Raw genomic sequence first — 14,051 nt, forward strand, 5'->3', positions numbered from 1 at the left:
GTTAATGAGCCAAAAGCTTGGTTCTTCAAAACACTTAACATTAATCAGCATTTGGCTTCAGTTTGTGACAAGTGTTTTCAAAACATCACAGACAATTACAATATTCCTAGCTTTGCCTAGTGTAAATACATGATGAAAGAAAGTCAGAATTTCATAAATGACAGTCTCCAGAATGGAAATAATGAGTCCCTTAGAGAAGGTACAACGTGTTCATCTTTCTTGCTAGCCAAAAGTAATTTGGGAACTAACGAGGTCACTGAGAAATTACAAAGTGTGAACTTCTGCTGGGTGAGGATGAAAAGGCCTCTTTTCACAATAGCAAAGCAGAGCTAGCACGTGAGATCGGCCTCATAATGAGTAATGAAGGAGTGACCCCAGGCTTCATGCCTCATCAGCCAGCCCCACACACACCCCCTTCCCCCTTGGTTACTGGCAGTGCCTCAAAGGAGGGGGCTCCCAAGCATGGAGTACTGAAATGCCCATCTAGGGCAGAAGAAGAAGCATTCCAAGAGGACTTGGGAACTCATTACACAGTAGCCTGATGCTGGGAAAGTAGCAGAAGAAAGAAAACAGAAAAGTAAAATGGTGGTTGGTAGAAAGATGACGTCCTCAGCTCCAAGCTCCACATTTCCCAGGATGGTTCTTGCAGAATTTTGTCCTCTAGGATTTCTGGAGAAGTTATCTATGATTGATTGATTGATGGACTTTCTGCAAGCTAAGAACCCAACTGTGGTTAATATTAGGTTTTCTGAAAGACAGAGAATTGCTTGATTAACTGGGCTTAGGACAGTGTTACTCATTAGCTAGTTTTATATTAATAAAAATATGTTAATCAATTAACTAGTCATTGTCGATCACCTGGTTAATAACTAATATTTATTGAGAAGTCACTGTGTGACAGGAACAGTGTGAAATGTTTTCCCTTCATTATCGCATTCACTCCTCACCATGAGTCTCTGAGATGATAGTAATCATAATTACATTCAGGAATTTATTCGACATATATATTGAGTACCTGCTTATCAATAGACAGTTCTAGGCACTGGAGATACAGCAGTGAATAGGCAAAATTTCTCCTGTCTTTTGGATAGATTATAGCAGGTAACTGCCTCACAAACCTCCCCAAAATCTACTGGCACAAAACAAGTAACACTAATTATTGTTCATAAGTGTATGGGTTTTCCAAGTGGTTTTTCTGATCTTGATGGGACTCACTCATGTGTCTGTTGCCAACTGGCAGATTAGCTGGTCTAAAAGGGTCTCTACTAGGAAAACTCATCTCTACTCCACAAGGTCTCCCATCTTTCAGCAGCTCTTCTAAACTTATTCTTATAGAAAAGGCAGGGGTCCCAAGAGAGGGGCTGGAAATGTACAAAGCCTCTTGAGGCCTAGATTGGGAGCTCATACAGTATCACTTCTGCAACACTCTGTTAGCCAAAGAATGTCATGAGACTAGCCCAGGTTCAAGGGTGGGGAAATGGAGTTGACCTCATAATGGAAAGAGTTGCAAAGTCACATTGAAAACACAGGATATGAGAGGTCATTGATGCAGACCATCTACTACATATATAATGATGACTAAAATGACACTAAGGAATTCATGCAAATATTTCATTTGAGTGTCACAATAATCCCAGGAGGCAAATTCTATTACCAATCTCTGCTCCTCAGATGAGGAAATTGAGGCCTACGGAGGTTAAAAAACTTGCCTAAGATCTACGAATATTTGGTGATGGCCTCAGGGCTCAAACCCAAGATTCCCATGTCTGAGCACTGACCTACTATGTGATTCTCTCCAGCCTGCACACTTCGAGAGAGAAATTACAGGACATAGTCACTGCTCATAAGACACTGACAGTCCTACTGTGGATAGATAAGTCCCTGAGGAATCAGTAACAATACGTGTCTCTAACTCAAACTTGATAATTGCTCAACAAGCAGTAAGAATTAAGGGGTCCAGGACAAGAGACAGAAACTTCCATAAAGAGGTTCTCCAGTGAACTGGGCTTTGAAGGGTCTGGACAGTGAACAGCAAAAGGGGAGAGTTTTCTGATAATGGCATCCTCTCACCTTCATGTAACGGTTTATAATATAAACTTCCTTTTCTTTAGAATGGCATTCAGTGCTGCATGCAATAGAAAACCTGATTAATAGTGACTTCTCATATGGGGTTTTTTGTTTGTCATGCACAACGAGTGTGGGAAAAAGAAGTTCAGGACTTCACAATAGCCAGATGATGTCATCAAGGAACCAGGTTCTTTCTGTTTTTCTCCTCTGCCATTCTACAAACATGCCCTGATTCCTGGGGGTTTCATAATACCAGGATGGCAGCTGTATTCATGAGTATTCTTGTGCATTCTCAAATAGGAAGAAGGAGGAGGTGAGCATGCTAGCACATCCTGTCCACTTAACCACTTTCCCATGATTTTTACCCATTGTACCCTCCTTACTCTCTTTGGCTAGAACTCAGTCATGCGTAGCTGCAGGGAAAGCTGGAGAAGCTAATGTTTCAGTTTTCTGAAACGTTGTAATATAGGCAAACAAGAAAAAAAGAGGGCTGTGAATGACTTTTGCATAATCAACCCACAGTGTCAATCCCAACCCGCCCAGCACCGTCTCCCAGCGCTTTCCCCAGCCACTTCCATGCACCAGCAAACAAAAGTCCTCTGCATTAGTCCATTTTCACACTGCTGATAAAAACATACCTGAAACTGGGTAATTTATAAAGAAAAAGAGGTTTAATGAACTCACAGTTCCACGTGGCTGGGGAGGCCTGACAATCATGGCAGAAGGCAAAAGGCATGTCTTACATGGTGGCAGGCAAGAGAGCATGTGCAGGGGAACTTCCCTTTATAAAACCATCAGATCTCGTGAGACTTATTCACTATCATGAGAACAGCATGGTAAAGACCCGCCCCCATGATTCAATTACCTCCCACTGGGTCCCTCCCCATGACACGTGGGAATTGTGGGAGCTACAATTCAAAATAAGATTTGGGTAGGGACACAGCCAAACCATATCATCCTCATTCCAAGTGCACTTTAATCAGTTGTTCTCTTGGCTCCCTTTTTTATTTTCATAATGTCCTTTTGCCTTCATGGACTGTTGAAATTCTTCCATGACTCTTCCCTGATCCCCCATAGCTGGCATGACCCCTATCTTGTATTAGGTCACTTAGTCCTTCTGCTGCTGCCCCTGCTGTAGCACAGAGCACATTCTGATTTCCTAGTTCCTCTACTAGAATGCAAACTCTTCAAGTCAGGGGTCATGTCCTATCCAGTCTTCTACCCACCTTTAGAACCACATGCAGCTCCAGGCTCATGTAGACATGAAGGAAATTGAGTGAGCTTCATGATTTAGCATGAGGAAGATGAGGAAAAGAAAGGTGGCATGAACAATTAGGGGACTGAATGAGCTGTTGAGGAGGAAAGAAAAAGTCTCCTCTTCCTACTTAGGCCCTCTTCCAACTGGGCCTAAGAATTAAACTGATATATGACAGATTGACAGGAGAAAAGCATACAAGTTTTATTACAATTTTTGCATATAAACAGGGGCCTTCACAAGAGAATGCTGAAAAAATGACCTGACAGAAAGATTCTTGCTCTGTTTACCCAGCCTGGAGTGCAGTGGTGTGAGCACAGCTCACTGCAGCCTCAGTCTTTTGGTCTCAAGCAAACCTCCCATCTCAGCCTCCCAAGGTGCTGCGATAATGGCTGTGAGCCACCGCGCCTAGTGCTTTTGTGCATTTTAGACAAATAAACTATTGATTTGTGAAGAAATAACAAGACAAAAGGGTGTTGACCGGGGACTGTAAATTGTGAGGAACTGACTAAGATATATATTAGAGAGAACTAGAGGAAAATAAGAGTTATTTTGGTAACTTTGTTTGTCCAGATCCATTTCAGCATTGATTCCCAGTCCCTGGTGATAAGAATGTTCCTCTCTCTCTGTCTCTCTGTCTCTTTCTCTCTTTTCTTCTCCACACCATGATTCTTTAAGGAATGTTCTTCTTTTGCTGGTACAGGGTGGACACCTTTCTCATGGGAAATTTTATGGCCTGTTTAGATTTTTAAAAATGTGGAGGGGAGGGGTGGTTAGAAAGCCCTTCCTGCATCTGCTATTTCTCAAGTGCCTTCAGCTCAACGTCATCAATCTGCCAAAGTGGCCTATTTTGGGGTGGCATGTCCTGAGCTCCTTTAGAACAGATGACAGGCACAATGCTGGTGCCATCGTCAGCACCAGGACACTGCTGAGTTCTGTTTCAGACTTGTTGAGTGTGAGGTGATCATGGAATTCTCAAATAGAAATTTAAAACAGGCATCCAGTTTCAGAGGAAAGGTCAGGATTTTTTTTTTTTTTTTTTTTTTTTTTTGAGATGGAGTCTCGCTCTGTCACCCAGCTGGAGTGCAGTGGCACAATCTCCACTCACTGCAAGCTCTGCCTCTCGGGTTCACGCCATTCTCCTGCCTCAGCCTCCCAAGTAGCTGGGACTACAGGCAACCGCCACCACACCAGGCTAATTTTTTTTTTTTTTTGTATTTTTAGTAGAGATGGGGTTTCACTGTGTTAGCCAGGATGGTCTCGATCTCTTGACGTTGTGATCTGCCTGCCTCAGCCTCCCAAAGTGCTGGGATTACAGGCGTGAGCCACCACACCCGGCCCATCAGGATTTCAATTGTAAGTTTGATACAAAGTGGAAAAGGCTGAAGATTTCATCCACAGTCTGAAAAGACCATATGACAGAGGAAGGGGTGAGCTCCAAAGAACAAGTATATATCAAAAACAGTGCTGGGCAAAGACTCAGATCTAATATCACTGAGGCTTCTGCCAGGCAGAGAGCAGTGGCCGTCTGCTCACCGCAGTGGCCAGTGTGTCTTTGTGAAGAGCAATGAAGGCCAGGATTGAGTGAGTACTGTCAGTACCAACTACCAACTCTAAATTTCAGATTAGCTGTGGATGGAGGCAGTAAATAACAAATGCGTTTGTCCAATTTCCTTACATTGCAAGTTTCAAAACCCAATTGTAGTTGGGTTGAGACCAGCTTAAGTAAAGAAGAATGTATTGGCTCATGAAAGAGTAGGATAGCTTTGGCTTCAGTCATGGCTGGATTCAGGGCCAAGTAATGTCCTCAGGACTCTGTCTCTTTCCATCCATTTCTCATCTCTCCTCATTTTTGATTCTCTCTTAATGTTGGACTCATTGTCTCTCACTATGGATGGCTTTCCCCAGGTATCCAGGAAAGGTGACAGGAAGCAACTCTGGTCTATATCATCTTTACAAGCTTGTGATCCAATACTGAAAAAAGAGCCTTTCTCTCTCTCTCTCTCTCTCTCTGCATTTAAACATCAAATCTCAAGGAAGAATTTGATTGCTTTTTCTAGGGTTTTCTGCCTATTCCCATGCCAAAGGAATAGATTTCTCTGATTAACTGAACTTAGATCACATGCTAACTTCTCTGGGAAATGGGAGATTCCCCATAAAAAAGTAGTTCCGTTAGCAGAAGAAGAGGAGAAGGCATGCTAGACAGAAAAAAAAAAACAAAAAACAAACAAACAAACAAAACACAAGTCTTCTCTTAGAAGGACTGTTGCAAACAGGCTTTAATCATTTTGGACCTGCTTCCTTGTCAGTGGATCCAGACGCATGGAGCTTACTGATAAGCACCTGTGGAGACGTGTCCGGCTCGTGCCCCTGCTGTGCGCTTGCCTGTTTAGCTAGAAGCTAGTCTCTACCTTTCAGATGTATCCCCAGCAGAGGAACTGAATGGAGCCTTACGCCAGTCAGTCTCAAGGCTGGTTATTTTTAGTAACTGGATTCTGCCCTAGTTGCCTTATAATTACATCTGTTTTAGATTATATTTGGCTCCCCCCTCCATGCCTTCCTGGGCTACATATTGGATTCCAACTCTGTATGCTATTTCTTCCAGGCCTAGAATATTATTTTCTTCTCTCCTGATATAATCCCCTTACCAAGTTCCTATGGCTGAGTCTCTCCACTCTCTCTGAATGGCAGCTATCTGTACTAGAGCTATCCGCAACTGGATCCTGAGCTCTACCCACTTGCCAAGACTTCTTCCTATTTCTACTGGTTGGACTACCCCTGCACCATCTCTGAAGGCTAGCTCAATCTCTTGAGTCCCACTCCACCCCCGACTGGCCAATCCCCAATTATGACAGTTGCTAACGTTCTTATAAAAACTTCCTTAGTCTCTAAATATACAGGGTAATCAGACCACATGGAACAGCATTCATGGAAGCAACCAAACTGTGTTTATTGTGTTATAAACATTTGATCTTCTTTGCAGAACCATGAAAAAGTAGGAAGAATGTCCAGTTCCCTACTTCTTTATCGCATTTTGTCACCTGGGCCTTTAAAGAGTTTGTACTGCTGGCCAGGCGCGGTGGCTCACGCCTGTAATCCCAGCCCTTTGGGAGGCCAAGGCGGGCGGATCACGAGATCAGGAGATCGAGACCATCCTGGCTAACATGGTGAAACCCTGTCTCTACTAAAAATACAAAAATTAGCCAGGTGTGATGGCGGGCGCCTGTAGTCCCAGCTCCTTGGGAGGCTGAGGCAGGAGAATGGCGTGAACCCGGGAGGCAGAGCTTGCAGTGAGCCAAGATTGCACCACTGCACTCCAGTCTGGGCAACAGAGTGAGACTCCGTCTCAAACACACACACACACACACACACACACACATCCTACTCTTTCTGCCTGAGCCTTTTCTTCCATAGAGTTCAGACTTTGTCATGGGATAGCTGCCATCTGGCCCTTTCATTTCTCCCATAGCTCTTTCTAGGCTTTTGTAAATAAAACTCAATTTTCCCTTCCTTCAGGAAAAGAGCAAAGAACTCATGCATATGGATACATACAAATAGATTTTCTCAAGTCTGCCCCATTAATTTGCCAAACATGCCTGATGTCTGAACATAAACACCAGCAGAAGAATAGGTTCAGATTGAAATCTCTGCAACAAGAAGAGGTGTGTTACTAGAAAACTGTTTCCCAATCTGGGTCTATATTACTAAAGCATTCTTTGGTATGTGTACTGGATACCTCTCACGCACCACTTCACATCCTCTCAGCCCCACCTCCAAGTGCAGCCACTGCTGTAATATTGAGCTCCATGTAGTCTTTGTCCAGCTTCACATGAGTGTGATCTCATAGGGTCTTATCTGGGTCTCCACCACATACCTCTTGCTTCCTGTACCAGGTCTTCTCTCATGACAAGGTGCAGTATACCTAGGGGAACCTGCTTGGCACCCAAACGTTATAACCCAGAAGTAAGAGGGTGGCTAAGGCTGTTGAGACCATCTTTGGCCAATAGATGACAGGAATTAATGGCTAGGTAGTTCCTTCTTTTGTCTTCCAAGTATGCATTTTTGAGACACAATTCATAAGGCTGCTCAGAAGGTTCCAGTGAGATAGAAGAGAAGTTGTCTGTAGCCACGGCCAAACCTGTAACTCATCCTCTTTTGGGCTTTTCCTCCTTCCCTGTCTCACATCCCTTGCTCCCTACTCCTCTTCTCTGGAATAATTTTTCTCATTTTTTTTTTTTTTTTTTTTTTTGAGACAGTGTCTTGCTCTGTTGCCTAGTCTGGAGTGCAGTGGCGCGATCTCAGCTCACTGCAACCTTCACCTCTTGGATTCAAGCAGTTCTCCTACCTCAGCCTCCTGAGTAGATGGGATTACAGGCACGCACCACCATGCCCTGCAAATGTTTTGTGTTTTTAGTAGACAGAAGGTTTCACCATGTTGATCAGGCTGACTTCCAGTGATCCGCCTGCCTTGGCCTCCCAAAGTGCTGGGATTACAGGCATGAGCCACCACGCCCAGCCTCTGGGATCACTTTTCAAATAAAATATCTCAGGCTCTGCTTTCAGGGCCACCCAAGACAAGACAGTATATCATGGCTTCTTTGTAATTGTCTAACAGAAATCATAAAATTTTGGTACCAAACGGACCTCATGTCTAATTCTAACAGTATGACTGAAAACAAATTATTTAGCCATCTTAAAACCCAATTTCCTTATCTTTATTACAAAGATAACATGAGTGGCCCCTATGATGTTTGTCTAAATACTGAATCAGATAGTCTCTCTGAGAAGCATAATAGGTACCTGACACAGAGTAGCACTCAGTCAGTATTCATTCTCTTCTCCTTATTCTCACCCATTGTTCTGATAAGAAATAAGAACTTTTTTAAAAAGAGTTATAAGGTAGAAATGAAAACAGATATAATAAATGGAGAGTTGTATGTTCAAAGAAAACATATTTCAAATATACATACTTACTAGCATAAATATGGAAGCACATGTAAACATTCATTAAGCTAAACACTTAAAATTTGTGTGCTTTATGTAAGTTATGCTGTAACTGCCTATTTATTTTTTTCAAGAGATGAGGTCTTGCTCTGTTACCCGGCAGGAGCACAGCGGCACCATCATAGCTCACTGCAGCCTCACACTTCTGGGCTCAAGTAACCTCCTGCTTCAGCCTCCTGAGTTGCTGGGACTACAGGAATGCACCATGTGGTTATTTTTTGTAGAGAGAGGGTCTTGCCCGGGCTGGTCTCAAACTCCTGGGCTTAAGCAACTCTCCTGTGTCAGTCTCCCAAAATGATGGTATCACAGGCATGAGCCACTGCACCAGGCTTGTAATTTTTTTTTAAGTTAAGAATTTTATGGATGTGGTAAATAATCCCTAAAATGAAAGGATGCTTTATTGTTCTAAAACGCATTTAACATAGATCCACAATGGTATGAACAAATGGGTTCTTATTTCTATCAGAGCAGGAACTCTTTAACAAGTTTTAAATGGAAATACCCTTATTAAATATATATATTCAAAACAAAGTGTTTACGTATACTAACCCATCCTTGTTTTTCTTGTCTTTTGTTTTTAGTTGAGACAGACTCTGTCACCTTGGTTGGAGTTCATTGGTGCAATGATAGCTCACTGCAACCTCAAAGTCCTGGACTCAAGTGATCCTCCCATCTCAGCCTCCTGCACAGATGGGGCTACATGTACTCACACCACACCCAGCTAATTAAAAAAATTTTTTTTTGTAGATACAGAGTCTCACCGTATCGACCAGGCTGGAGTGCAGTGGTGCAATTATAGCTCACTGCAGCCTCAAACACCTAAGCTCAAGCAATGAGCTCCTCCGCAGCCTCCCAACTAGCTGGAAATACAGGTGTGTACCCTCATGCCCAGCTACTTTTTATCTTTTGTAGAGACAGGACTCACACTATGTTGACTGTACTGGTTTTAAACTCCAGCTTAAGCTATCCTTCCATCTCAGCTTCCCAAAGTGCTAGGATTACAGGTGTGAGCCACTATGCCCTGAAACTTGTGAAACTCAAAGTTTCATAGTATGAATGACAGATTCTTTAAGAATCTGATAAAAAGGGAACATCACATTTTTAATCTCTTGCATACTTTTAAAAATATGTCAGCAGAGAAAATAAAAGACTGGATAGTTATATTAGAAAAACTAATCATGGCCAGGAGTGAGGCAGAGGAGGTGGGGCCGGCCAGTCATCAGAACCAACTCAGGAGGCGGAACATTGACACAAAGGGAGGACTTTGGCTTGATCTCTGCGGAAATGGGAAGGAAAACCTTGGTCTTATTAGCGGCAGATAACCAACCGAGTAATCCACCAACAGTGGGGTAAGAAATTTCACAGTGAAGTAAAACAAAAAAGTGCATGCCACAGGAGTCACCACACAGCCAGAGTCGGGGGCGTTGCTGGAACACCTCAGAGTAGGAAACCCTTGTCAAATAAATGCTAGGATGCTATCCTCTCAGGTCTTGACTTTTACTGTACTAGCTTCTGTTCTTATCCTCTTTCCCTCCTAACATCAGACTGGGGAAAGAGGAATCGTGGAAGAAGGGATCCCTGAGTGCAAGAGCGGAAGGTGTCACCAGCTCCCCTCAGTTCTCTCTGCCCACCTCATCTAGGGGAGTGGTAATTTCTTGAGTGCCACTACCAGTGCCTTGCACAGGCAGGGAGGCACTCACAGTCTTTGTTGGATTTGTGGAATGGATCCTGTGACCCACAGACCGTGATGAGGTGCAATGGGTGCTATCCTGTGTGGAAGTAGAGCGGTAGGTGGCCCTGTCCTTGTTTGGAGGCATTCACGATGCAGCTGAGAAGACAGAAAATGCACTCCAGCAGGGGCCTACAGTGGACAAGGTTTCATGCCAAGTGAGGGAACCCAGAAAAGTATATGAATGATGACCAGTGCGAGGGTGGCCCAGAAATGGACAAGGAAGGAAATGTCATGGGAATGATTTGCTTACGTTATGAGTATCTAAGGGCAAACTTGTACTATGATTCTAAGATAATGAAAATTACTGCTCGAAATAAAAGCACATATCACTTTTGAGATGTATGCCTTCTTGTAACACATCTCCAAATGCCAAGAAAACTACACATAAGCCTAGAGACAAGTCAGTAGACACTAGAGAGACAGAGTGATATTAAAACAGGTTGTGAAGGTAGCAGCAGTGGCAGGAGCTGAGTGGGTAAAGGAAGCCCATCTAGAGAGCCAAATCGTCCCGGTTACTGAAGTGTAGAGCCAAGAAACCCCATGGGGCCCTCCAAAGACCCACAGCATGCTGCCAGCCTTTGGGTGCTTGCTACATGGGAGCACCCACATGCCAACAGAGTAAGGCTGTGGCCCAGCACTGACATCGTGAAAAGACTGCAGATGTGTGCGGGCAGCTGAGAGACACTGATCCCATCCTCTTCGCCTCCTCCCCACTTGACACACTGAAGGAGCCTAGGAAAGGGTGGAGTGGAAGAGAGAAGCTGTGAACCAGAATGAGACTTAAATTATGCAGACCTACTTTTTTAAAACGGCAGATTTCTACAATCTGCCCTGGATGTTGTTGGACAGAAAAAGGGATTAGACACAGCACCATGGAAAGTGCTGATTAGGGGCCAGGCACGGCGGCTTACGTCTGTAATCCCAGCACTTTGGGAGGCCGAGGAGGGTGGATCACTTGAGGTCAGGAGTTTGAGATCAGCCTGACCAACATGGCGAAACTCCATCTCTACTAAAAATACAAAATTTAGCCACGTGTGGTAGTGGGCGCCTATAGTCCCTGCTACTCAGGTGGCTGAGGCAGGAGAATTACTTGAACCCGGAAGGTGGAGATTGCAGTGAGCCGAGATCACACCAGGGCACTCCAGCCTGAGAGACGGAGCCAGACTCCATCTCACACACACACACACAAAAAGTGCTGATTTTAGGGACCAAAAAGTGAATCCATTCCATGTTTATGCCCCCAATATGTTGCAATTTTCCAGTTAACTGCTTCCTGAGAGGTCAGTGATGTAAGAGAGGCATGTGTACATGCAGTATCTGTTCATACAAACAAGGAATTGATTTGAAAAGATTCAAATAGTTTCAGGGTAGGATAAAAACAGCAACATTCACACTGCGATTCTTATTGTGACCTGCATTGAACCAAGTTCATTATCTTAATCTATTTCACCCTCCCAAAAAGTATTGCATTATCCCCATTTCTCATACGAAGAAACTAAGACTTTAAGACACTTTGAGGGCTAAGGAGTCTGAAGTCCTACTGTTTCTAAGTGTCTAGTTAGTGGCTCTCTGCCCTCAACCTCCTCTTATTGCTTGTCCTAAACCAGGATTCATTAAATCAGTCTAGTTCTACTTTCTATTACCTGATTTTATAAATGTTTAAACTTAGTCCCAGAGAAATTAAAGGACTTGACTAAAGTGTTTAGTATATAGTGGCAGAGAAAAGATTTCTAACATAAAAAGATCTTCTACCTGTAGTCCCAGCTACTCGGGAGGCTGAGGCAGGAGAATGGCATAAACCTGGGAGGCGGAGCTTGCAGTGAGCTGAGATCTGGCCACTGCACTCCAGCCTGGGGGAGAGTGAAACTCCGTCTCAAAAAAAAAAAAAAAAAAACAAACAAACAAAAAAAAAAAAAGATCTTCTAAGTTTTACTCCTGGGCTTGTAATAAACCCCTTACAAAGAAAAAGAATTATTGCAAACTTGCCTATCAACATGTGATATGTACTTTTGTTTTGAGCAGCGATTGTCTTTACCTTAAGAGAAACATAGTAAACAAAAGGTGACTGCCTCTGGCTGTCCTCTTATCGAGAGTGGGCAATGGAGGGGCTTTGTACAATTCTTGCACTCTCAGCACCTCGCGTACTGCCGGCAAACAGTCATTACTCAATGAATGTTTGCTGAATGAATATTATACATAACTCAATATTCCCTGGACACAAAAAAATAGTTCTTTTCCCCCTTCACATTGTGAAGAGAACACTAATGAACAGATTGACTGTTTTTTTCTGCCAACTCACATCATTCCAAGTTTTATTTGCGTTTGTAATAAAGATGCATACAAGTGGGCTCATCCATCATCTCCTCTGAGCTAACCATCATGACATCATTACCAATTCCCAGATACCAAGGCCAGATCTTCTAGGTCAGTCTCTCTACATATGTGTATTGCTTGTTCCTTTGCATTACTTATTTCTTTTTTGTAGTATAGCTGATATTCCAGGAGCTGACTCCCAGACCCTCTTTGCCCCCAATGACTTTCAAGGTGCAAGATTCTGTTGCCTCTCTTTTGCTGATAGATGTTGCTGAAAGGCCTGTGTGGAAACTTACAAAATCATATGAGTTTTCTTCTCCTCCCCTTCTGTTAAATTCTAACTCACCATCCCTCACCCATACCTCAAGCCCAGCTCTCTCCCGCAGGCAGTCTCTGCCAGTCAGGCCAGGCCTGAGCTTGTTCTCTGCATGTCTGAAGCAGGGAGTCCTAAAAGGAAATATTGCTCTCATTCCAAAGTTGCTTCATCTTCATGGGCAAAGACAGAAAAAAAAAAAAAAAAAAGTAGAGGAAGGTAAATGCAGCAACTCTGAGAAATCTTAGTTGATTATTTACTGTTGTTTAACCTTCGAAAGATTCCACTGCAGAAAGGGAGGGCAGGTATTTATACAGTTCCTAGCCCAGGTCACTTCTCTTTGGTTCTAGGCCAGTTAGCTTGAGCTCATTTGCAAGGAGGCTAATTCTAGGACCCCTTTCGTTTCCCAGAATACCTCACAGTGGACACCCAAAGCAGTCGACTTGCTAACAAGGCTGAAGGAGTTAGGTTTTACATCATTCCTGAATTATTGATGGTGCTTTGCAAATTAGCTTTTCCTGTGCCCATGACTCTCCTTAGCTAATCTTTACAACATATAAGACAGTTGTCAAAACTGTTTTGAAATATGATTCTGGGGTTTCAGAGTACCGTTTCATGGGTCTTGAGTTTTCAGAACAAATCTCTGTGCAGAGATAGGAACTATTCTGCTTAATAAGTATTATTATTATTAATTATCTAAAGCAATTACTCAAAATACCTAAATGCAATTTGCAGAGTAGTCAGGTAATAACACCATGTAGAAGCTCATGTTAAGGGCTACCATTTCAAAGAATGTAGGGAACACTATCCACTTTTCTCAGGGTCCTTAGAAAAATATAGTAAGTGAAAATAAAGGCCGGGCATGGTGGTTCATGCCTGCAATCCTAGCACTTTGGGAGGCCAAGGCGGGGGCCTCATCTGAGGTCAGAGGTTTGAGACCAGCCTGGCCAACATGGAGAAATCCCGTCTCTATTAAAAATACAAAAATCAGGGCCAGGTGCAGTGGCTCATGCCTGTAATTGCAGCACTTTGGGAGGCCAAGGTGGGCAGATCACTTGAGGTCAGGAGTTCGAGACCAGCCAGGCTAACATGGTGAAACCCGGTCTCCACTAAAACTACAAAAAAATTAACGAGGCGTGGTGGTACATGCCTGTAATCCCAGCTACTCGGGAGGCTGAGGCAAGAGAATTGCTTGAACCTGGGAGGTGGAGGTTACAGTGAGCCAAGATCACACCACTGCACTCCAGCCTAGGCGACAGAGCAAGACTCCATCCCTAAAAAAAAAAAGTAGAATGGTTTATTATACACAAGAGGCAAATGCAAAATGACACATGGTAAACGGACTGAACCAAATGCCAAAAATAACA

The sequence above is a fragment of the Macaca fascicularis genome, chromosome 11 (genome assembly GCF_037993035.2).
Source record: "Macaca fascicularis isolate 582-1 chromosome 11, T2T-MFA8v1.1".
Taxonomy (NCBI): Eukaryota; Metazoa; Chordata; class Mammalia; order Primates; family Cercopithecidae; genus Macaca; species Macaca fascicularis.